This window comes from Tupaia chinensis, unplaced genomic scaffold (genome assembly GCF_000334495.1).
Source record: "Tupaia chinensis unplaced genomic scaffold, TupChi_1.0 Scaffold000620_1, whole genome shotgun sequence".
Taxonomy (NCBI): Eukaryota; Metazoa; Chordata; class Mammalia; order Scandentia; family Tupaiidae; genus Tupaia; species Tupaia belangeri.
Genome location: NW_006160140.1, coordinates 1108969 through 1136522, shown reverse-complemented (window position 1 = coordinate 1136522; position 27554 = coordinate 1108969). Strand labels below are relative to the sequence as shown.

The following is a 27554-nucleotide window of genomic DNA, read 5'->3' as shown; positions in this document are numbered from 1 at the left end:
AGGAAATTGGCCAGATTCATAAGTAAATTCAAATGGGTAAGGTGATGTTATTGTATAACCTACAATATTTATATTAATTCTTACGCTCAGGAAAGTTGATCGAAGAGATAGATATATAAGCATACACATATCAGGTAGCAAAATTGATAAATAAAGATAACATGGCCAAATAAGGGAGTTTTCCTTTCTGCCTCTGAATTTCCATATTGATATTTTCTTTGTCATCCTTAACATTTACCTTTCTCTATGTCCTAATATTTCATGGATAATCTGATTTTACATTCTATATTTGGGTAAAGTTTCTTGGAGTCAATAACTGTTTCTTTTCTTTTAATTTAACTTTATTTATTTATTCATATTAATTTGACCAGAGAGAGAGAGGGAGAGAGAAAGAGAGAGGGAGAGGGAGAGGGAGAGAGAGAGAGAGAGAGAGAGAGAGAGAGAGAGAGAGAGGAGGAGAGAAGAGAGAGAGAGAGGAAGTGAGAAAGCAAGCTGCTAGGTTCAGAACCTGAACCGTGGTCAGCCATGTGGGAGTCCAGCACCCTTAACTACCACACCACCTGCTGGCCCCAAAGTCAATCACTGTTTCTCACTTACTTTTATTTTTACAAATTTGAACATTTCATTTACCTTTGTGGTTGTTTATCAAACATTAGTCGAGTTGAATTTTAAGCTGTTTGTTCATCTTATATATTTAATAATTTTTCAGCATGGCACAAAAGGTTCTTAATAGCAAAAACTGAAATTCCCAGATAGATTTATAGTTTTATGCTAATAACACAGATGAGAAATTGAGATGCAGAAAAACATTATTTTCCTTAGGTTTTTGTCATACATAGGGCACGTGCACTTGCTGAAAGGAGACAGAGACAGTGAGAGAGAAAGTGATAAATTACCCCTCAGGAGGGATGGCCATGTCACAATCCCTTCTCCTTCATTCTCCTGGAATTCTTGGCATGCATGCATATATGTCCAGTGTTATGTTCAAGCCACCAGGTCCAGAACTCCAACTGTGGTCAACCATGTAAAGTCTAGTGCCTTAACCACCATGCCACCTGCTGGCCCCCAAAATATTGGTTTTAAAAGCTCTCATTCTGAAATAAACTGTACATTTTCTGGTTTGCTGAACAGAGACACTGAAGATATTTTCAGTTTGACTCATCATTAAGGCCATTCATTAATGAAAAAGACCTTAAGCAATCATTCACTAGAAAAGAATGAGGAAATGGAGGCTCATTAAGAGAGTGATTGGATTAGATAGAGGGTCTTGGGCAGTTCTTTTCTTTGTATACTTGAAAAAATGATTGTAGAACAGGGATTATGATCTCACTACTATTTCATGTACTTTCAACTTTTAGGCAGTTATCCAATGATCTGTGATTGCCAAAAGTTTGACTGTTGCACATAAATGTTGCTATCTTAATACATTCAATATGATTTTCCCTTTTTACATTTTATATGTGTGTGTATGCATGCATATATTTTAGAGAAAGAAACTTAATTTTTTTAGACGTTTAATTTTTGGAAAAATAGAATAATTTTTCCATATAAGGGGGACATCTTATTTACCTTCTAAAAATACTAACAGGAAACCTTAAGGTATTAAAAGAAATCTTATAGTTCTCAAGGAGGGTAACATCGTTCCTCCAGGAAGTCCTTAGTGTATTGGGGGAATATAATTCGGTATGATTATGTAGACTTCTATATCCCAGGACCTTATTTATATTTGCTATTATGTTGTTGGGGAAGTCATGACATATTTTTCTATGTTTTTCTATTAAAAAATTTGTCATAACTTTCTTGACAACCCATTATTTCCTTCAAAACATAAATGTCATTCTTTTTCTTTCTGAGATTAAGGAAGTTCCAAGTATGTTACATATTTTTCAAAAATGTAATGATAAAAGTTATAGATCTATATTTTTTGCCTTATGTGAATTAGTTTGACATTACTGTTAGTTTTTTATTTTTTTTTTTAAGAAAATTTTTGCTACAGGGCCTGTGTGCTCCCTGGAGAGACAGAGGCAGAAAATGAGAAATCACCTGCTGGGGGGATGGCCAACTACAGTTCCTTCCCTTTTACTCTCGGGATTTTCTGCATGAACACACATATGCCTGGCATTAGTTTCAAGCCACAGAGTCTGGGACTTGAACCACAGTCAGTCATGTGGGAGTCCAGCAATGTAGCCATTATGCCATCTGCTGGTTCCTCCATAAGAGTTTTAACATCCAAGTTTGAATTTTTAAATTTTCTTCCAAGAGTCAATAGTTATATCAATATCATTAAAATACTCGAATTTTATGTTTTTAAACCAGTAAAACAAATAAAGAGATAGACATATAAATCCCCAAATTAAAAAAAAGTCAACAAGCAAAAATGCTCCCAAATCTTAAATACAACCTAACATTTAAGTTGTACTCTTTCTGTGAACATTAATCTGTATTCCAAATGGAAACATTTGAAAGGGGTAAAGAGATGAAAATTTACTTCAAAGTTGCCTAACTTGATCCTATGAAACAAAAGCTTATTAATTTTGACAAATTTATAGATATTCACTTATTTGTTCATAATCATTCCCTTATTTTTCTTTTCAGCAGTTACGCATCAAAGTTCCATAACAATCTTCTTTAACAGTTATAACTGTTTTCTTGTGGAAAAAATCCTTTTTATATTTAAAGAACAACCTAGATTTTTCTAGTCCTCTTATTGTGTATTTAAGTTTCTAGAATTAAAAAAAAAAAAACACAAAAACATAACAAAGATAAAACTTTGTAAGTGCCATGGAGTTTTTAATTGTTATTTTGGTGGCTTGAGTGGGCTTATATGAAACCTTAGAAAGGGGTGTGGGCAGATGATAATAATTTCCAAAAGTTATGGTTGTCACGGGTGCCATAGCAACCAGAAGTTAAAGTTAATGAAAGAAAGAAGGCTCTGTGTAGTCTTACAACACAATGTCTCCTGCAGTGTTCACTACATTCATTTTGACTGAACACTTGTCATAAATCATTTTTGATAATAAATACCAGTTTGGAATAAATTCATCTTAGCAACGGAGTTCCAATAACATTAATACTTTTTATAGAATCATGTTTATTATACAATTAAGGAAAGGGTCTTTTAGGAATTCAAAATACTCCTTTCTGGTGCCAGGAGTGCCATTTGGATAACAGATTTGGCCAACTTCCTGATTTTATCTTTAGGTCAGCATGCAAACTGGCTTAAAATGTTCATATTAAGAATTGTTTTACTGAGTTCCCAAAATTTGCATTTGACATTAAAAGAAAAATTAATCAATACCTATATATATTTTTAGGTACACTCAGATCAAATGAATGAATGATTTATAGTTTTATTTCTTGGACATATCTTTTCTCTCACTGTGGCTTTATAAACACATAACTAAATATGCATTCAAGGTAAAGACACAATTGTACACATATATGAAGTATGCCTGGAAGGTAAATTTTTATACATTGCAAATGTAGAATATTGGAAAAAATACTGGACCAGAACAATACTAATCCAGAGTTAAACCTATTGAAAATGATTATCTTGCAGAATAGCAGGTGGCATGGTGGTTAAGGTGCTGGACATTCCCACATGGCTGACCATGGTTCAAGTCCCAGACCTGGCAGCTTGCTTTCTCACTTTCCCTCTTTCTCGCTCATTGTCAATCTCATGTCAAACTAAAAATAAAAGAATGAATAAGTATAATTGAATAAATAATATAAAAAGAAAAATGCTTATCATAAAAAGTATGTGGTAAAAGATAAATCTCATGTGTATTTGTCATTCAAAACACATTTTCAAAGTTTATGCTATTTATTTTTTCGTGGTAAACACTAGTAACTAGTAACAACATCCAAACCTCTTTTGTGATATCAGTATTTGTAATATTTTGTGTTAAACATTTCAACTTCTCAGAACAAATTCATAATGTGAAAGTATGCCTTGTATGTTGAGAAGTTTATTAACAAATGTATTATATTCCATGGAGAGATTCATAAATAAGAATAACAGGAAAATGAAGAATTAAAAACACAAATGGGTTAATCATCTTCACTAACAGAGTAAACATTACAATCTTCTGAATGCCTTATTGGAAAAAGTAAATATGATATATGCTATCAAAGTTTATGCAATATATGTATGTATGTGTTTATATCTATTGCTCACTAGACAGTTTGCGGGTAGTATATTTATGCTGTCATCTTTTTTAGTTTTATTTTATATTTATTATCATAGGGTACATACATTTCTTGTCAGAGAGAGGGAGAGGGAGAAAACTCTCCCCAGTGGGGCATGTTTATGCCATAATCCCTTCTCCTCCATTTCTCCATTCTGTCCAAATTTTGGGGATATATGGACTTGCACCAAGAGTGTTTTTTAATCCATAGGGGCTGGGATTTGAATAATGGTTGACCATGTGGGATCTGTCTCCCTTAATCACTAGGCCACTGGGCTAACCCAACCTATGATTATTTAATCCATGTTGCTTTTATGTTTTTCTTGAAGGAAAAGAAGTAATATTATCTTCCTTTCTTCCTTTGGAAGACCAGCCTGAACACTGGATTTCATTATGCCATTTATTTAGTTTTAAAATTTGTATTGAGCACTCTCTTTCCTTTAGCTGCTTTAACAAATTGCTACTACCTCAGTGGCAAAACAATATTTATTCTCTTACAAATTGAAAGCCAGAAATCCAAAATTAGCAGGGTCCAACTCCCTCCAGAGACTCCCTTGCCTCTTTGAGCTTCTTGTGGCTACTGGTTTTCCTTGGTTTGTGGCAGGTCCACTCCAGTTTCCATCTCTGTGGTCCTGGTGCCTTGTGTGTGTGTGTGTGTGTGTGTGTGTGACAGAGAGAGAGAGAGAGACAGAGAGAGAATGTGTAAAATCTCCCTATACCCTACCTTGAAGGACATTTATGATCACATTCAAGGTATGTTGGATAATCTGGGATAATCTCCCAACTCAAGAACCTTAATAATGATGTCAGCAAGGAATCTCAATGTGAAGTGGCATTTACAGGTTCCCCGGATTAGAACATGGGCATAACTTTGGGAGCCATTATCAGCCTACCACACCGAGTAAGTCACTGGGGGAGGTATTATGCAAAATCCCGGGACCAGCAGTTAGCGTAATGGCTATGTTGCTGGACTCCCATGTAGTTGACTGCGGTTCACGTCCTGGACCTGGTGGCTTGAAACTCATGCAGGGCATGTGTGTGTGTGTACCCAGGATCCTGAGAGGAGAATGGAGGACAAATGATAGTGGCGTGGCCATCCCCCCTGGGGAAGAGGTGATTTCTCGCTGTCTGTCTCTTTGTCTCTCTCTGTCTGTCTGGCGAGGGCATATGCCTTGTAGCAAAAATCTCTCCAAAAAAAAAAGAAAGAAATCCCAGTGAAATGTGATAAACATGCCTGTTAACCTACCATCTGTGAGATTTTTTGCCAATTTTGTTCACTGAGGTATCCCAGTGTATAGAATATTGCCTGGTATGGAGCAGATATTCAGAATAAACATTTGTTCAATATGTACAGTCAGTAAATGCTTAGGAAAGAATTTCTAAGAAGAATTATTATGTCTCATTGTTACAAATTTAAACACTGGTGTGTTAATGCAGCTTCTAAAATCCTATTAGCATAGATAGGCTCCAGACTAAAGATTAAGAATCTATTGTCTATAATAAGAATAATAAGTATATGGAAGGCATTATTTGTTTATTTCTAGATTATGATAGCTATATTAAAGCATTATCATCAACAATTTGAAATTGATACATATTTATATTGGTACTCTAGAAAAGCAACTTTTATAGAAATAGCATGGCAGTGTAGAGTGTAATAGAGTTTTAAGTCTTGAATTACTTTCAAATATGACTAATTTAATACATTTATGAATAAAATATAACTCTTAATTTAACTGAGCATATATTCAACTTTTGATATGATAAAATACATAATAAATATAATTGTTATTTACTTCTTTTTTAATTCATAATGTACATTTTAATCAAGTATTTAGTCTAATCACAATATGCCCTGGGCTTGTTACTTAGAAATTTATAAAAACTCTTTCTCTATCTAAGCTCTTAGAGCAAGGAACTGTTATTTTTAGATTTAATTAAATATCCACATATTACTAGACTTCTGGACAGGCTTCTCATCTACTTAATTTAGAAGAAAATTACAGTCCTTTCTTTCCTAATTTATTTCTCTCTTTCAAGTTTCTATTGAATTCTGGAGTCTCTTATGCTTTTACTGGACTGTACTAAGAATTATAATCTTATACACTCTCTCAGTAGAGTTGCAGTAATAAAGTTGCTAATGTTTTTAATTCACTAATTGCAAGGTATTTGTTTGCTTCCTTTTTAGTAATAAGATGCCTCCTTTGACAAGAGAAGTGTATTTACATTAAGAAAAGCAAGTCAAATGTTCAGAGTCAAATTTTGATTCTGACTGTGGGTATTGTACAGATTAGCTGTAGCTTTGTAAAGTATCCATTTATTTGTGAAATTCTTAGCATTCAATCCCTCAGTTATACAGCATGTCAGGTGTTGTCTTTCTATTGCTCACTCTAATTTTTTGACCAGTAGGATGTGCTACTGCTGTCATAGTCGCCTTCCTAACGCAGAGAAGAAATACAAATATGTTTACTCAGGAGAAAAGTGACTCTGCTCTAGATATATGTTGAATAGTCCTGAAGGATGTTGTGAAATGTAAGTTATGCAAAACAAGATAAATAGGATTCATTTAGTTTTTCTCTTTGATAGGCTTTCCTCTCTGAGAATAGCTACGAAGTTTACCTCATTCCCATAATGATGCCATCCAGATTTGTTCTAAAGGATTTAACTATATGTCATGTTGGAATTGCTTTGGATTTTCTCCATGCCTTTTGGGGATAAGTTTCACAGCATTACTCTTTCTTTTGTAAATAAGTTAATTGAAAGAGTTGATAGGACCAAAAATATCCAGAGAAATTGACAAAACCAAGAAAGATCATATTATTATTAAGACCTTGCATTTAATGTCCTAAAAGTTTTATTGTCCTATTCATGAAAGAACTTAAGGTCTCATTCGATAACATCCTTCATGAAAAACTTAGAAGGTTTTCACTTGGCTCTGTGATTATATAAAGCAACATTGTAATAGAACTTCAGAAACTGCCAATATAAACCTAAGAGTAATGAATGGAAATATGAAGTTTTAGATAAAGGAATATAGTACTATTTTACTCTGCACTTGAGATGACATCTGGAATATTATGTTCAGCCATGGCACCATAATTTTTAGGACACTGACAAACCAGTAGACATTAAGAGAACAGTCTAGATTATAGGGATTTGGAAATGATGATGTTTAATCTTAAGACTTAAGGAACGTCTGAAAGTGAGTGATGTAGAATCATACTGTGCTTATCTGAGGACAGAAATCCAACTGATAGACTGAAATTAGAGACCTCTTCATTGGTTTCCCTAAGAAAAAACCTTGCTACATGAGGAACTATCTTGAGAGGAGAATGTATATATTATTTCTAAAACCTTAAATTTTCCTTTTGATAGACATGTGCAAGAATAAACCAGTATAAAATGTTATTAGCTATAGTTTTTACATTTATTTATTGAGCTCTATTGTATATGGTACAAACCAGGAAGAGAGCTAAAACTAACTCTTTCCTCCTTGATGAGTAAGCCTTCCATTTTAGTAATCACTGTCGTTAAGGAAATTGGAAGGCAATTGGAAGGCAATTTTGCTTTGAGAGGGAAATAAGTTGGGTAAGACCATCTTGTTTCCTTCTAATTATAAAATGTGATGATTCTATTTTATCTTACTTTGAATTTTCTTCCAAGCTTGACATATCTTTTTAGTTAAAAGGATATCCCTTTTTAATTTTTTAAAAATATTGTTTCATTTTTTGGTATAGTTTTTAAAAAATGGTATTGAGACAAATGCTTCATGGTTTTAAGGAAACTTTTTTACTACACTGTTTTTCATGGATGGATTAGTTAGCTCACGGGTGAAGCTACGGCTATGATAAGCTAAGAAATACTGTTTTTATTCCCAGTTGAAAGAAATTTTCCAATTTTTTTTCTTTTGTCCACTCATTCCTTCTTTCAAGAGTACCCCAGGAGAGGTCCTAGATATAAAATTAATAAATATGTGGCAATGGCAGTTGTCAACTATAATATTTTAAAAAAATACTTAACGATGCCATAGAATTTGGAACTAGGATTAAAAAAAAAGCTATATTTTAGCCAGTAAATATCATCATGAATAGTAACAGAACGACATAACCTCTTCAAGGAATATAAATGATAAATTTTGAACTTTGTAGATTATTTTGATTTAACTTTCTAATTCAAAAAATAGTAATAGAACGACATAACCTCTTCAAGGAATATAAATGATAAATTTTGAACTTTGTGTAGGTTATTTTGATTTAATTTTCTAATTCAAAAAAGGGAAGTATCAACAGTGGAACCAATTCTTGAAAATCATAGAAATCTTTCAAGCATACTACTTTTGAAATGTATCATCATCAAATCTTTTTTTTATTTAAAGAGATTTTTACTATAGGGCATGTGTGCCCACCAAAGAGACAGAAAGAGACAGACAGGAAGCAAGAAATCACCCCTCTGGGTATGGCTATGCCACAATACCTTCTTCTCCATTCTCCTCTCGGGATTTTGGGCACTCATGTACATGTGCCTGGCATGAGTTTTAAGCCTCTGGGTCCAGGATTCTAACCACGTTTAACTACGTGGGAGTCCCAGTGAGATAGCATTATGCCATCTGTTGGTCCCTAATCAAGCCATTTTAAATTTCTAATCCTTTATTTTCTTCATTAATGTAAAAGAATGTTTTTATTATATCTAAATTATTCTTCTCAATTGCTGTAAATGCACATTGACACAATTTATAGCGTCATTTTGCAAATGGTGAAGCTAGATAGTGTTACTGCAATTAAACAGGCTGGTCACAATATTTGCTGATAATTATTGCTGACTTCCTATGCTCAAATCAATTTTATTAGATTTAAAAATAAAATTGATGGGGCCAGCAGGTGGATTGGTGTTTAAAGCACCGTGCTCCTACATGACTGACCATAGTTCAAGTCCTGGACCTGGTGATACGCTTTCCTACTCTCTCTCTCTCTCTCTACCACCCTGCTGAATATATGCCCTGTAGCAAATTAAAACAAAATAATGATTACAAATAAAATTAAATAAATCATTCTTTATATAAATAACATTGTTAACACTTTTTAAAGAATTATTTTATTTAATTTTACTTATTTATTTTTAATTTGACTGGGGAGGGGGGTTTGGAGAGAGAGAGAGAGAGAGAGAAAGAAAGTGAAGAAGAAAGCTGCCTGGTCTGGGACCCAAATCATTCCGGGACTCACTCTGTGGTCAGCCATGTGGAAGTCTAGTGCCCTTCACCACCATACCATCTGCCAGCCCCAATAACATTGTTTAATGCATAGCTTAAGTATAGGAAGTCTTAGGCAAGTTTTTCATATTCATATAAAAGTACTCTATAGATATTCTTAATACAGGTAGTTAAGGTAAAATTTGGCTATTACATGTTTACTTTTCTGGACCTAATGAAATTGAATTATTGTTATAAACTTGTATTTATGGACAAAATAGGCTTTATGTATATGAAATGTCATTGCTACTGTTATATGGTATGTTCAATCTGTCATATGTTGCTTTTAAAAATATGTACATTGCAGATAATAGTAAACCTTAAAAATGGAGATTTCTTGCCATTGATTACAGCTATACACTGAATTACTTAATTGTTGGAAATGAATTGACATACTGTAAAGTAAACAATGAAGCTGGTTTTCAAAATGATAGAACCATAACCTATTTTAATAAGTTGAATCAGATTACAGAAACACTTTTGTACTTCATTAAGGAAGTAGTATAATTAATGTGGGAGCATTTTTTTCATGTTCACTGGTTGATATATGGCTAAAAATACATATATAGCAGACAAAATTATTTAGAGATCTTCCGTGCCATATTATATTTTAATTAAAGTTGCCATAACCTCCATTCCTAGAGAAGACTAGCATGAATTTTTTCTATTAATTTTAGAGAGCAGTGAATAGGTAATAACATTTTTCTGCAATAGTTATTTATTTTTTCAGTGAAATGGTACTGTAACATGGCTCTTAACTAGACAATAACAGGTCTGACTTTTATTCTCTTCTTCACTTACTAGCTATAGGATCTTGAGTAACACTATCTGGCCTTTCTTGTTCAATCACATAGAGTACTGGTCCCTAACACGTTTCAGAGAAGAGGCAGAAAAAAGCTAAGAGCTTTGTCCAGAGTTTTACTATGATGTGCTAGCCAATTTACATTTTCTAACCCCAGTTAACTATTTCCCTAAATCCATCTGTCTTTTAAAATAAGTACACTTCATTATGTATAAACCACCATCATAAGGTCTGTCTTATTTTTTCCTCTGTTCTTTGTAAAGAACAAAATGAGCTAGTGTATCAGAAAGCGCATTGCAAAGTGTTGCATAGCAAGACATTGACTAATTTTGAGTTTTATCATGGCCATTTTCAAAAGCAGGTCTTTTGCCTTGTTCTAAAGAGAGCACTAGTTATTTATCTCTTGGAACACATCAGTGCTGGGAATGATTTTTTTTCCCCATATTTATTGCATCAGGTTGAATATTTAAAAAATAATTTATTTTATATCTTCCATTTAGGTCAAATAAATATATAGAGTTTTGTGATTTTTATTGATTTACTGAAACACATCCAACATCAAATTTTTGATAGAATGCCATTCTATTCCAGTAAAATATATTCACATCTATCTTCATTAACAAGTACAATTATTGTGGAGAGGCTGTTTTTAAAATATATATTTCCTATTTACTTAAGTTTACTTCCTGGTATGTAAGGAAACGATATAAGGAAACACAGTGCCAAATTTTAAAGACTTAGAGGGGATGTAACTCTCTTCATTTATTTTAAAGGACTATGACTTATAAATTATAATTATGGGTTAAACTTAACAAATGTGATACTTCATCATTAAAATTTCTTTTTAATATGTAAAATATTCAATATCAAAGTCAATAAAAAGTTTAATCCCTCTAGTAAAGCATTATTCCCTAGAAGTTAATTTTTGAAACTATTCTATTTCTTATCAAAACATCTACTTTCTAATTGTGAAATGTAACTTTGTGAAGGTTTTCAAAACTTGTCTTATTTAGATAACATCATTCATCTATTAAAGCAATAAATGCTTTTTGTATTATCTATGATCTTATACTGATTAATAAAATTCTTCTAAGGAAGTGTATTAGGGAGAAAAATATGTAAGTAGAATTATGTGGAGCCTTGTTGATTCAAATGAATATAAATGTAAGTATCTCTAAATTCCAAGGAAATGAATCTCTTAATATTACAATATAATGATATTTTGAAGTTATTTGAGCGTGAGATTCATCTCATCACACCTAACCTTTAAGTTACTTATTGAATAAATTAAATTTAAGGATACCATTCCAAGGAGAACCTGTTACCATATGACCTGTCCATATGAGTTGTCTTTTTGATTTATAACAGCAATTGCTTTCTCGGCATGGATTTCATGACATAATAATATTCTATGCATTTTTGAAATTATAGTGAGCTCTGCATCAATCATATATTATGTAATACTATATTGTCAATGAGAGAGAACTTCTAGAAGACAGGCATTTTAGAAATATGCATTTTTCTCAAATATGAATATTATTATTTTAATGAAATAAGGAGGTGACTTCTTTTGATTTTCTTTAAATTGACCATAAACATGGTCAGCATCGTCACCTCCATTAGTGTACCATTCCATCACCTCACAGTCATCTTCATTGGTCCTTGAATATGTTGACTGTCCATCCAGCCAATTTTATCCTGACCACTGTTGTTCTTGGCCTGAATTCAAGGAAACCTATTGCTTCTGGGGTTCCTATGCATTAATGTCTTAAATTTCAGGATTGTAATTAAACACCTGTGAAATGGACCACCATGTGTGCTCATGAAAGAATCAGAGTGATTTAAAGTGAGATTTGAGCAATAATAAAAAAAAAAAACTAGTTTACTGATTTTATTTCCAGTTTCTCTTTACAAACTGTTATTTAAAATATTTTATTATGGTCTTAATAAGTGAATACTTATTCCTATTTATGTTTAAGAAATACAATAGTAGAATGTACCATCAGTAGATGCTTTGTATTTTATTTAGTTTCACTTATTTTAATTCCAAAATAGTACAGCAACTTTCATGAAGGGTTTTTCATTTTTTGACATATTTTGATATAATCTTTTTATTAATAATCATTACATTTTCAACTGCTTTCTTATTTCTTCTCTAATTTAGCATAGTTTTAGCATTTTTAAAATAATACATTTGGAAAAATGATGAATACACTTAAAACCGTTATTTTTAAGAAAACTTTTTAAAAAACTATTTATTTTTCATCACACCTAACCTTTAAGTTACTTATTGAATAAATTAAATTTAAGGATACCATTCCAAGGAGAACCTGTTACCATATGACCTGTCCATATGAGTTGTCTTTTTGATTTATAACAGCAATTGCTTTCTCGGCATGGATTTCATGACATAATAATATTCTATGCATTTTTGAAATTATAGTGAGCTCTGCATCAATCATATATTATGTAATACTATATTGTCAATGAGAGAGAACTTCTAGAAGACAGGCATTTTAGAAATATGCATTTTTCTCAAATATGAATATTATTATTTTAATGAAATAAGGAGGTGACTTCTTTTGATTTTCTTTAAATTGACCATAAACATGGTCAGCATCGTCACCTCCATTAGTGTACCATTCCATCACCTCACAGTCATCTTCATTGGTCCTTGAATATGTTGACTGTCCATCCAGCCAATTTTATCCTGACCACTGTTGTTCTTGGCCTGAATTCAAGGAAACCTATTGCTTCTGGGGTTCCTATGCATTAATGTCTTAAATTTCAGGATTGTAATTAAACACCTGTGAAATGGACCACCATGTGTGCTCATGAAAGAATCAGAGTGATTTAAAGTGAGATTTGAGCAATAATAAAAAAAAAAAACTAGTTTACTGATTTTATTTCCAGTTTCTCTTTACAAACTGTTATTTAAAATATTTTATTATGGTCTTAATAAGTGAATACTTATTCCTATTTATGTTTAAGAAATACAATAGTAGAATGTACCATCAGTAGATGCTTTGTATTTTATTTAGTTTCACTTATTTTAATTCCAAAATAGTACAGCAACTTTCATGAAGGGTTTTTCATTTTTTGACATATTTTGATATAATCTTTTTATTAATAATCATTACATTTTCAACTGCTTTCTTATTTCTTCTCTAATTTAGCATAGTTTTAGCATTTTTAAAATAATACATTTGGAAAAATGATGAATACACTTAAAACCGTTATTTTTAAGAAAACTTTTTAAAAAACTATTTATTTTTAAAGAATTATGTTTTTATTTAGCTTTATTTATTTATTCATCCATTTTAAATTGACTAGAGAGGGATAGAGAGAGAAGGAGAGAGAGAGAAGGAAAGTGGAAAAGCAAGCAACTAGTTCCAGGACTTGAACCATGTTCGGCCAGGTGGGAGTCCAGTGCTCTTAACCACCACACCACCTGCCAGCCCCAAGAAAACATTTTTAGAAAGCTTATTCAGGGCTGGCCCTGTAGTATAGAAATTAGGGTCTATACACAGAAAGCTGGAACTACTTGGTTATCTGTAATTTGATTCCTGGTAATGGTGGCTTGAAAAATACACCAGGTACATATGCTTGTGTGCGCCAAATCCTGACAAGACAGAGAAATGAAGGGTAAATGATTGCAGCATGACCATGCCCCACTGGGGGATGTTTTCCATCTCTCTCTCGTGAGTACACAAGCCCTCTGGAAATTAAAAAATGTTTATTCAAATTTGTCATCCTAATCATGAGGTTTAGAAGAGCCATGGCCATACTTTAGGTTTAAAACATACATAGAATAGTTTTTGGAAGGGAAACATATTTTAAATTTACTTCAGAATAATTGTATAAGTTGACTTATGCAGTACTTTTCACGCATTTGCTTTTTTAAGAATTATTTAATTTTATTTATTTGTTATTATTATTATTTAATTCACCAGAGAGAGACAGAGAGAGGGATAGTGAGAAAACAAGCTGCCAAGGTTGGCCTTGTCTAGCGCTTTAACTAAGCACCATGTCACCTGCAAGCCTCACATATTTCTTTTATAGCTATCTTTGCATTTATAATGTGCAAAACTAAGACTTTCACTATACATAGATGAATAGAAATAAAAACAAACTCATCTGATACACCTGCTTATTAAAATATTCTAGAAAGCTGGTTGGTGGTGAAGCACTAAAACTTCGTGATGCCTCGCTAGGCTGACCCATTTGGGAAGGTTCCAGGTTTGTGTCTGGAGATATTCCTCAGTGTGCATGAGCTCAGGACCCAGCGACTGGCTGGGGTTGGATTGCAGTGTCAACCTGCTGGAGATGCCTGTCTCTGTCTCTGTTTCTCTTGCTCTCTTTTTCTCTGTCTCTCTCTATGATTATCTTGCTTAGGGAAGAAATAAATACACTTAAAAATCTTTCAGTTACTTTTATATATGGAATCAGCATTCATGTGATATATTTTTTTACCACTGTATCTTTAGTTGCTAGCATAGTTTCTGGTCAAAACAATGCCAAATTAAATATAATTTAACCAATTAATACAATATTGATTAAAATAAAACACTTACTGAGTGACTAGTACCAGGTAGATAGCTAATAGCTAATTTGTTTATCATTTCAAACTATTTTACGGATGAATAAATTAAGGCAAACAGGTTTAAGTAACTTGCTCAAGTTGAAGCAAAAGGCTCAGTAAGGAATTAAACTTAGAAATGAATAATTATAAATCTTATGTTCACTGGACAATCATCCTGTTTCCAAGGAATCCATTAATCTCTTGAGGTAATATCCATATTTTGGGTAGGATTGAAACAAGATAAATTGAAATAAAGATTTGTTTTTAAGGCTAGAGTCAAATTTAGAAAGAATATTTCAAAATTTCATTAACATATTAAATCTTATTTTGGAAAAACTTGTCACAAAACAATTTTACATATTGGACAGGTAAGTTAAATTCTGCGTTGTAGGCGTGCTAATCACTAGTCTACACTGAAATATTTTCATGATAATATTGTATTTATTTCCTAATATATGAACTATTAGAAGATAGTTATATTTTAAGTAATTGATATCTTCAGTGCCATGATTTGGAGGCTAGGCTATAGGGACAGCCAAGAGGATAGAATGAGAAATGTGGAATTATATTTCAAACTTCATGGCCAAGCTTAATTCCTTAATAAGCTATTATGTTTGAATCTTAATTTTAACATGGCTGTCACTTAATTGAATGTTTGTGGAAAAGCCTATTAAGCCTTTCTTCCTTTTTTTTTCTTTTCTTTTTTTTTTTTTTACATTGCGTTTTGGTAGTTAAATGATGAGCACTAACTGACTGACAGATGTTTTATGCTATTAGTTATTCTGAATATTATACATAGAAACGCACAGTATAGCGTTATCTGTAAGTCTCAAGCATACTACTTTACTATAAATCATTGCAAAATTAATTTTTGAACTTCTATTAATCATTCATTCTTATGGTCTTCCTTTGCTTTCTTGCTCATCTCCATGTTATTATTTATTCGTGCGATTGATATGTTACCTGGCTGAAGCAGGGTAACTATTGTCATCCAAGGTAGTCAGTGTGGAGTTTTTGGCTCCAGGAATTACAGTAATACTTCTCACTATACTGTATCAAGTGCTAAATTGTTTAATGAAGTTTGTGAAATATTGCAGCTATATTTTAAGTATCTAATTTTTAAAGCTATTGTAACATTTAGGAAAATAGAGAAACATCACTCATATTCTACTTTGTCATGTAACATATGTTTCTTTTATTATTTATTCATATTGAGTTCTTGCTCACAGAGAAACATCACTCATATTCTACTTTGTCATATTGAGTTCTTGCTCATTTATATATAAAATCTGTATTAGAATATCCTATGCCTTCTCAATTTAAAACATGTAGTAGGGGTCAGAGGTGGCATTCTAGGTAAGGCACTGGACTCCCACATGGTAGACCATAGTTTGAGTACCAGACCTGGAAGTTTACTTTCTAACTTTCTCTCTTTCTTTCTCTCTCTGATGAGCACACATCCGCTATATAAAAGTTATATAAAATATTTAAATTTTTTAAATTTTAAGGTAAATATGGCTAACTCACAATTCTATTATTATCATTTCTCCTTTGCATTATATCTATAATAATTGTGAACACTGTAATTTCTGCCATTTTTATATCAAGATCTCAAAGAACTAAGAATAAGCATTTCTTTAACCGTTAATGACTATTAAGCATTTCAGATTCCACATTTATTTTGTTATTTAGCTTTTTCCTATTTTCCAAGGAAACAGGTTGTTTCTGAAATTCAGAAAAACTTTAGTCTTGATAGAAACATGAACCTGTAGCATTTTTAAAAATTTTGTATTCCATCTCAAAATTCAAATGAGAAATCGGAATATTAGGACCTTGACTTGACTCACCTCTGCTTAATTTTGACAGTTGTCTTAAAGTGAATTTAGTGTTTAATGAAATTTTCTGGACTGATAACTCAAGACCTGAAGGGAACAATTCTAGTGGTGAGAAAGTAATTTTCTGGCCTAATTACACCTTTGGCCTCACTACAAAGTCTGTCAACAAAAATGCCAGGTTTGATCATGATTTTTTTTGACATGTATTCACCAACTACTTCACACAGGAGACTTTTTTACAATAGCATTTGGTATTTGCAACCTAGCTAAGATTTTACATCTGAGACTAAAACTTCAATGTTGCCAAGAGGTGATTCACTGAAATCCCTTTTAACATTACAAAATTGTGCAGCTATTAATGAATTTTACATATTTTACTCTTTGGAAAATTGCATGGTCATATTATTTCATAATGCCATGCAAGTTATAACAAAAATTATATCAAGCATTAGAAAATGGATGACAAATTGTTTTTTTGAAAATATGGAAAATTGGTGTCTCTAGTGTCTCTGTTATTTATGATCTCTCCAAAAGCCTAACAGAGCTGAAGAATCTAATACCTTTAAAACTGGGCTCTTATGGTGATGTAGGTCCTTGCTTAACCTCAACCACTGTATATCTGTTTATCTGTATGACCTTGGTAGTTTTTACACCTTTTTGAGCCTGAGCTTTCCTATATTTGAGTAATCTAACAGAATTCTGTTCAGCTGTCATCTTTGAATTGTTTCTCCAGCACCTTGGCAAGAAGGCATACATCTGTTGCATTGAGGTCTGTTCATGTTTTCCATCTGAACCCAGGTTCTACTGCTCAACCCTGAACTATCCATCCTCTCAGTCTAGTGTTTCTGCTTTCTCCTTTTTTTCCCCCTTCTCCTCATCTTGTATTTTATTTTAAAACATTTTAAATGTCAAAGTTGTTCATAAAAACTGTTTAGCACAGGCTAAGGTCAAGTTGGAAAACCAAAGTAACAGAAGATAACCGGTAGATATTATAGGATCATTTTTATGCTGCTTCTTGTTCTAATTCTTTTATCTACTTTTATATCTTTCTCAGTTGGAGGAGTTACACAGAAGCAGGTGTGTAACACAAGCAAGTTACACACAAGCACATATGATGTGCCCACATACACACACACACACAAAATCACACACACACACCCTGATTTTCCAAATAAGTAAAGGATGTATGGTCATTAAATATAATATGGAATATATATTATGTATTTAATTTGCCAGAGGGCACATGTACTCATTAGACAGAGACAGAAAGACAGAGAGGGAGAAAGAAAACATACCCTCAATGCAGTATGATTGTACTTCAATCCTTTCTCATTTCTCTATCCTGTTGTAATTTTGGACACGCATGCACAGATGCCTAGCATGTCTCTCAAGCCATCAGGGCTGTGATTTGAAGCCATGTGGGATCCTGCTTTTTGAACCACCAGGCCATAGAACAGCCCTAAATAGAATATATTAATGTTACAGATAGTCTGAAATGAATATGTTATTTTTATTATGCAATATATTGGTGACTATTTCAAAGGCTGTTTGTGAAATATACACTTTAGAAATGGTGATACATTTATTCAACAAATATATTTATCGAGTTAAAAAGAAAAATAACATTGCCACTCAATACACTATAGAAGGTCCAAAATGGCAAAAAGCTAAGAAAGCTGTAGGAAAGAACTACCTGCTTTCTAAAGCACAGAAAACTGGATGTTAAGGGAATGGTCATTGTTACTGTGGCAGAAAGTAGAGTTTTTATTGTCTTAATATGGGTATGAACCAACCCAAAAATTTACTTGTCTAACATAAGTATGTTAAAAATAAATTTGATAGCAATTTCCTGAAAAAGGTAGATAGGATTTCACATTATTACAAAGAGTATGACTTGACTGAAGATTCAAGGCCATTATTTGCTGACTAAAGAATATGTAATTTTCAAATCATGAGAATATTAGTAATTGTTATCATCTATTAGGATTTATTATATTTCAGTTACTAAGTCCTTTTACACGTACTAGGTCACTCAATCCTGGTAAGATGTCTTTGGGTAGTTATTATGGCTTCCATTTTACAGATGAGGAAAAACTGGCACTGATTTTTCTTGCTCAAGACTGTTAACCTAACTGCCAAGTCTGAATCTTGAATCATCACACAATAGTCTTACGTGCTTATCCTCAGCATTTTGTCTGTTTATGGTTAATACATTGTGATCACGATTTAAAAAAAGAACATAAGCCACAGCTTATTTCACCCTGGACACTTTCAACAATAACACTTGATATGTTCAACCTAAGTAAGATTTTTACATCTGGGAACAAAACATCAGGGTGCTATTGCCAATATGGTGATTCACTTAAGTCCACTTTAAATTGCTAAATTCTGTGGGTACTAATGAGTTCTACATATTTCATTGTTTTGGCAACAGCTTTGCTTGCTTAGACCATATCAACAGTACTGTGTCCATTTATGGTTATTCTGTCTTAAGAGGTCATGATAGAAAGCAATTTATCCAAATTGGGTAATCAGAATGGAAACTTATTTTATTAAGATTTTTAGAAGGAAATGAGGATATTTAGAGAAGAAATGGGGCTCTGGGGAGGGGCGTGATCACTGTCTTCAGATATTTAACAGAGGGTATATATTAATTCTTCATTGTTCCAGAAAGCAGGACTGGACAAATGAGTGTCACTCATGGGAGAGAAAGACAGGGGGAAAACGTTCCAAATATTAGCCCACCGAGAAATTGTGAGGACCATGTCGCATTGAAACCTCATTAGTAATGTCTCCACTGTTCTGTCCCAGGTGTGTTGTAAAGGGATATTTCATATTTAGGATGATTTTGCAATAGTTATTATTAATTCTAAGGTTTAACGTGACCATGAAATAGAGATAAACTTGACTTCGAGGAGTCATTTTTTTCTTAAAAGCGTTCAATGGATATTTTAGTTTGGAAACATATAATCTTGCAAATTTATATTGATAGATAAATATCCAACATATCAGTGATATATTAAAACAACATAACTGCCGAATAAGTTGTTTGAAGTCTAAAATACCCACAGTTGGTCACATCATATTTAGCTGTATCAGTTTGTGTAGTTACATACATGATTATCTATTTGACTAGTATTTTTATTAATAATTCCATTGTATAGAAAATGCTATAATATTTCAGCATACAGTTTAAATAATGCTTATTCTTTTTTCCTAATATTTTAATTTATTTTTGACAGCTCTAAGCAACAAAAGAGCAGACTATTTAACCTAATAAAAATTAAATTTAAAAGACCCCTAGAAATTTATTTTGCTATGTACCAATACATTTTCTCTTTTTTAAAAAATAAATATTTTATTTGACTTTATTTATTTATTTTAATTTGATCAGAAAGAGACAGAGTGAAAGAGAGAGCGGGAAAGCAAGAAAGCAAGTTCCCAGGTCTGGGACTCGAACTGCAGTCAGCCATGTAGGAGTCCAGTGCCCTTAGCTACTACGTCACTTGCTGAGCCCTATTTTCTAGTTAATAAGTTTTTTGTTGTTTGTATTTTTGATTTTTTACACAAAACAAAATACTTTAGCAGAACTAAAATTGTTCTTATGGGTCATGGATATATATATTTTTTGGAATAACTAGTAGTGCCATATTTTGTAATAAACAATTAGAACATGCTCATAAAGAGATTACATTTTTCCTCTTTACATTCTTTTGTTTTAAAGCAAAAGAAAAATGTATTTGTAACTTTGAAAGCTTTTAAAATGTGATCATTTTTAATTTTAGAAAGACAGAGAGAGATGGGTACTCTTGATAGGTTCTCCCCAGTTGGAACTTCCTTCAGCCTCCCAGCAGTATCATGGTCATGCCTTCAGACTGGCTTGGCTGGCTAAGGTCTACTCAGTGACTGAGCCCGAGGTCCTCCCATATGGCTTCACTATTATGTAATAATGACTTATGGCCTTGTCATCATGGCTGGGCCCTTTCTTTAGATTCTGTTCAATAAGGATCTTATATCCATTTTTACTCTTATTATCACTTTATCTGTAATACTTTCCAAATACTTTTACATCCATCACTAGATATTGGACATTTGTGCTTGACTTTCTTGTTGTCATTTAAAACTTGTCAGTGGCTAAAAGTCAACCCATTATTATTTCTTCTCCATTGATTAGACTGAGTTTTTTTCCTTAATAGAAATTTCTGTCTTAAATAATCTCATAGGCTAAAGAACCAAGTTACTACATTTTCTAAGGCAACCTAACATAACAAAAACAGTCCACATATAAGGCAGAAAATATTTTAGGCAATCATTTAATGTCCTAGCTTATATGTTAAGCATTCATACATTTTATCATATTATTATTATTTATTTTTGTTTGTTTTATAACTTTATTTGCAAACCAGCAGTTAATTCTCATCCACATTGACTGTAGATTTTTGAAAGTGGTAAAGGTACATAGGTCACCAGAGTGTAGAGCTTGTTGGGTGAATCTTCATCCTCTTTCATTTTCTGGACAACCGCACAAGAATTTGATATGGGACGTTCCTTATTCCTTTGACCCAGACAGCTTTGTTGAGGCTGGTATCAATGTCAATGCGCACATCTGGAGTCCTCATCTCCTTCATGGCAAATTTCTGGATTGCTTTGAGTGCCCGAGGGGCACGTTTCTTGAAGCCCAGGCCATGGATGTGCTTGTGAATGTTGATGGTGTATTCCTGGGTCACCACCTCGTTGATGGTAGAACGGCCCTTCTTCTCACCACCCTACTTTGTGGGAGCCATTCTGCCCGGCCTAAGTTGGAAAGAAAGAATGCTGAGGATTATGTCATTATATCCTATTATTTCCCAACAATGTTTTGTGGTAGATAATAAAACCTTGTCTCACACATGGGGAGATTACAACTCAGTTTGGCTGGTTGAAGTTACCTAGAAAATGATAAAGTGAGAATTTAAATCTATAGCTTCATCCTTCTGCTCTTCTTAGTGTATATATTTAAGGAGCCATTGTTATCTTTTAATTCTAATATATTTGCTTGCCTTATTCTTGGTAAAAAGAATGTTTCTCTGTTTTGTTGTAATTCTAAATCAAATTATTAGCAAAAATATTTTATAATGATTAAACCTCAATTGGATATGCATATTTTATATGTCAGATTTGAAATATTGACATGCTATCTGTTCAAACCCTTGTATATAATTATGACCCTTCTAACATTAAGCAGGTGACTGGATTAAATATAAGTCAGGCATAAAATGCCCTACATGTAGCAACATAGTGAATCAAGCAAATTATCAAACGGCAAAGCTCATTTTGTGCTCTGGGCAATTTCGGCTGCCAGCACTTATACATCAAAACTTCACTCAATGTACGATTGATTTTATTTTATTTTGTTTATTTTTAATTCCCTAAAGCAAGCTATGTTGGTTTTGTAGAATGCTGTCTGCATCATTAGGTTCCTAAGAAATTATAGTTGTTTCAGTCATGGTTGACCAAAATAGTTTTCTCTTATAAACCATGAATATTGGTTCTTGGATGGTTACCACTGAGCTGAAATTATGTTATGCCAGTGACTCAAATACACACAACACAACACAACACAACACACACACACAGAAAGTATCAATGTTATTAGAAATGTGTACATATGAATAATAATAAAAAATCATACAATCAGTGTCCATTAAAGATATTTCCTGGTTCAAGGAAAGAGGTTCAGATTAAAGTCTGAAAGTCCAGTCTTAAGGCTGGAATGAATCCCTGTGTAAAATGATACATGTCTTCTTTTCACAGTTGCTTTTTATGTTGCTTTAAAACATGTCAAAAAAATCCCCAACAGAGGAGCCTAAAAAGAATGTCAGCTCTGTGGTTATGTAAATCGAATTGAGTGCTTTACAGCAGGTTTAAGATTTTTATAACTCAGAAGTTGTTAACAGCCAGCTGGTTTGTATCTGTTTTTTATGGTTATTCTTGTCATATGCAGCCTCCACAATTTTTAATTATATTTTATGGTATGTGTTTTCCTCCTCTTGAATCCCTTAGCCACTCTTTGCTTCACAAGGTATTTTCCACTGGGAAGGGAACAAGCACAGTGATGAGACTCCATCATTGGAAATACAGTTGTGTAATTACTTACCACTAACAGCTCTGTAGTGTGAAATTCAAGTAACTTTCCATTGCAAATACATAACCTTCTATTAGAGCATTGAAACTGCTTAATGTAACAATATCTGCTTGTAAGTTTGCGAGCTGCCCTCCTCCAGTAAAAGTCAAAAATGTGATTATGCCACTCTTTGTATTCCAGGTTTTTAAAGTGATATTCAGAGCCTTCCTTCCTTCCTCCCATCTTTCCATCCTTCCTTCCTCTCTCTCTTAGTTTTGGAATTCATCATGTAAATTTATTTCTGCCTTGTAGTTAAGATCTAAATGCATGCCCTGTTTCCTATTTTTTGATTATTCAAAAAGATAGCAACTTATATTATAGTTCTAAGAATCTCATACTTTGGTTAAAAGGCATTGCTTTAGCCCCCAAGATATGAAAAAATATCCTTCGACTTTAGGCACCCTACTTGAAAAATTAAGCTAATACTCAGATTTTTCTCCGAAGAGAAACAGAGTGGAGAAATGTGTTTTAAATCAGTTGAAATAATTTCAATTTGTATATTTTTCAAGGAAGTGTATATGTGTTTGTTTTATAGAGACATCTTTAGAGATTTCAAATCTTTGAAACTCTATATACCTTTTTTTGGTATTACTTCCGTGCAAAATGAAAATATGCCAGGAAGATCTGCTCTTCAAATCACAATTTTCAGTTTTTGGAATGCAGTGATATAAGTTTTAGACTTTTATATAATCAAATCAGAATATATTGCTTATATTTTAGATATGATGAGACTATTCAGGCCATGAGATTAACTATGATTAGATACATATTATATAAATATATATGCTAAAACCATGAATTGATATATATTATTTAAATATATACTGAATTTTGATGATTTAGTTCCAAATACATTTTGAGCCAGTCATAAGAAATAAATAATACATAATATGTAATGGGAACAATAAATTCATTCTATCATCCTAATAACTGACTTATGTAAGCTAATTTTATGACTTAGATAGGATAAAGCAATATCATTATTATTAAATATTATTTTCAAATGTTATGCCTTTTAGTGACTTATAGGTATACAATATTTAAGAATCCAGATTTAAATTAAATAACATTTATTTTGAGCCACTGAACACACTTTCATGTTAATGTTAAGCTATTTAATAGAAGTTCATCTTTTTCTCCTCTTAGGACTGGATATTAAAGTAAATTTTTATTGGCTTTGTGCAGTTATTTAAATTTATAAGTGTGCCTTTAAAAAAAATTGGCTTATGTGATAGACTTGTACATTAATCTTTTTTTTTTTTTTTGAGAGGTTTTTCACTATAGGGCATGTGCGCTCGCCAGACAGACAGAGAGAGACAGAGAAACAGAAAACGAGAAATCACCCCCCCAGGGGGGATGGTCATGCTGCAATCCCTTCTCCTCCGTTCTCCTCTCGGGATCTTGGGCATGCACGCACACGCACCCAGTGTGAGTTTTAAGCCACCGGGTCTGGGATGTGAACCGCAGTTGACTATGTGAGAGTCCAGCGACATAGCCATTATGCTAACTGCTGCTCCCTACATTAATAATTTTGAGATTTAATGTATGTATATTATTTTGTAACAATATTTGTGTATCTGTGTGTTCCAGAAGGAACACACAGAGGAATTGTGAAACATAGCCATTATGCTAACTGCTGCTCCCTACATTAATAATTTTGAGATTTAATGTATGTATATTATTTTGTAACAATATTTGTGTATCCTTCTGGAACACACAGAGAAATTGTGAAAGAAGCATAAGGAGGAAGCATTTCTGAATGTCGTCCCTGTATAAGGCACTGTACTAGCAGGCATTTTATACGCTGCCCATCATTCGTTTTTTACAAGAATCCTATTCAGTGTGTGGAATTAGCCCCATTAAATTGAACAATCTGAGGTACAAGTTGGTTAGATAACTAGCTCACAGATCCATAGCTAAGTAGTGGAGACAGTCTTTGATTACATATAGAAGTTCTAATTTAAAGTTCATCTTTTCCATAAGTACACACTGTTCAGAAGTACTTGGAGATAGAAAATTGTTTTGATTTTCTTAGCGAAAGCTTATTTGTCAGCATTAAAGAGCTAAAACAACAGTTTATATAGAAGAACTAACAGTTAATTAAAAACAATATTTAGGAAGGAGAAAAGATTTTGGACAGAAAATAAAACAATAATGGTTAAAGAAATATCAACAAAATGTGTGTTGGGTAAGACTAAACCAGAGAAGATCTAGAGTAGATTCAGATGAGTGTCCTTAACAGTTAAAACAAGGCTATTTTTTCCAAGGTTAAAGAGTTTTCTACTGACAAATAGAAGTTTTGACCAGATGTCTTATTTGGAAGGCAGAAGAAAATTTATAAAGCAATGATCAAATTAAGAAAAACAGAAAAACAAAACCAAGAATTCCAAAAAACAGAGTGTTGCCTGAGATCCTGCTTAGAATAAGGAGAGTATAATTAGAATTATTAATTACGGTGAAAAACACTACAGAATGAACAGGGAATGCACATGGACTGACATAGGCCTCTGAAGTCACATTTGAGACTCATTTGAATGACCCTATAGAAGTGTAAAAAGATAATGTAGTTGCCAGCAGTCAGCACTAGATTCTCACATGACCAAAAGTGGTTTGAGTCCCAAACCTGGCAACTTGAGGATTAAGCCAGGGAAATGTGTGTGCAAAATTCCAGGATGAGAATGAAAGAGAAGAGATTGCAGTGTGACCATTCCTCTTGGGGAAATGTTTCACATGGTCCCTCTCTGTCTCTCCAATGAAGGAAAAAAAAAAAAAAAAAGGTAATATGGAACTGGACTGCATTGAATGAGAAAAGAAAAAGACAAGAATATCCTAAATTCCAAATAGATTAATTAAAAAAAACTTGATAAACTGAAATTTGTTATAAAAATGTCAAGCTCTTTAAATTATTTGCCAGTTAAGATGTTATAAAAATGTCAAGCTCTTTAAATTATTTTAAAGTTAGGATTTACTTTTTTCTTTTTCTTTTTTTTTTTTTTTTTTTTTAAACAGGTTTTGCTATAGGGCATGTGCGCTTGCTGGAAAGACAGAGTGACAGAAAGTGAGAAATCGCACCCCAGGGTGGATGGTCACGTCACAAACCCTTTTCCTCCATTCTCCCCTCAGGATCTTGGGCACACACGCACATGCTCCTGGGTATGAGTTTAAACCACTGGGTCGCCTATGTGGAGTCCAGCGACGTAACTATTATGCCATCTGCTGGTTTCTACTTTTTAGTTCTTTTAAAAGTTCCTTTCATTCTTTAGTCTGTGAGAGAAAGAAAGAGACAGACTCCTCATAGGGTCTTCACATCTCATATTAGTTGATCTGGGTCATGGGGATTTGAATAAGCACCTGGCATGCTCAGGGAGGTCTTGGGATCTGAGCATAAGACCTTTCCTAGGTGAGTCCAGTTGTGTTACCTCTATGCCAATACCTCACCCCCCAAACTGTGAGTTTTACAGAATTTTTTTTTTTTTTGAGAGTGATTTTTGCCATAGGGCACATGTGCTCGCCAGAGAGACACAGAGAGACAGAGAACAGAAAGCGAGAAAACACTCCACAGGGTGGATGGCCACACTGCAATCCTTTCTCCATTCTCTTGGGACTTGGGACACTCATGTACACGCGCCCAGTGTGAGTTCAAGCCTCAGGGTCCAGAATTTGAACTGTAGTCAACTACGTGGGAGTCTAGCGATGTAACCATTATGCCATCTGCTGGTCTCCAGAATTTTTTTAAGTAACTTTTTTCTTCATTGGTCAATTTAAAATACGATGATATTTAGTAAACAGGGTTATTTTTTTTTAAAAATTGGAAATGTGAATAAAATTGAAACACCAACTAATAAATGAAAATGAAAGAGGGAAAAGAATGGAAAAGTATTCTTATTCAGAACTCCTGTTGTTCAGTACACAAAATCATTTAAATACAAGTTCTGGGGTAGCGGTTTGATGCTCACATGGCTGACCATGGTTCAAGTCCCAGACCTAGAAGCTTGCTTTCTCAATGTCCTTTTCTCTCTCTGGCCAACTTCAAACCAAAAAAATAAATAAAATAAAATAATGACAATGAATACAATTAAATAAAATAATTCTTTAAAGTAAATCAATAAAGTTCTAAGATTTTGTTTTTTATTTTGTATTTTTGGTGCTGTTCAGATTATGAGAGAGGTGTCATCACCCATATCAACCTTCTGTGCCTTAGTGAAAGGTGTACTAAATAATGTCTTGATTTTTATATTTTAAGAGATAAGAATCTCATAGGGAAGTAAATCTTTTTAAAGAAATATTTATTTAATTTTATTGATTATTATTATTATTAATTTTTTGTCTTATTTAAATTTATTTGTTTACGTTCATTCACTGTACATCATTATAGCATACAAAATGAAATTTTCCATCCAGAGTACACTGTATATTGTCTCAATCAAGCACATCAACATACATGTTATTGTCAACAAATAATTTTCCATTTCTTGTTTTCTGTATGTTTTGCTTTTTTCCCCCCATCCTTGGTTCCCTATCTCTTACCCTCTGTCATCTCCCACTCTTCCCACACTGTCTCTGGTATCTATGCTTACTTTCTATACAGTTTTCCCCCCATTTTTTATGGAATTACTAAAGATCTTAATTAATCTAAATATTTTCATAGCAAACACAGCTGATATATACATTTCCATGAACACAAGTCTAACTTTAGGCATCCTATAAAGTAGCACCTAGCTGGGGCTATATATCTTACTG

The 27554-nt window shown here is 33.0% G+C and overlaps 1 protein-coding gene across 1 annotated transcript in view; it reads left to right on the top strand.

The window, feature by feature from the left end:
* The window catches only part of DACH1 (dachshund family transcription factor 1), a 486510-nt gene that overhangs the window by 212132 nt on the left and 246824 nt on the right, over window positions 1-27554 (top strand).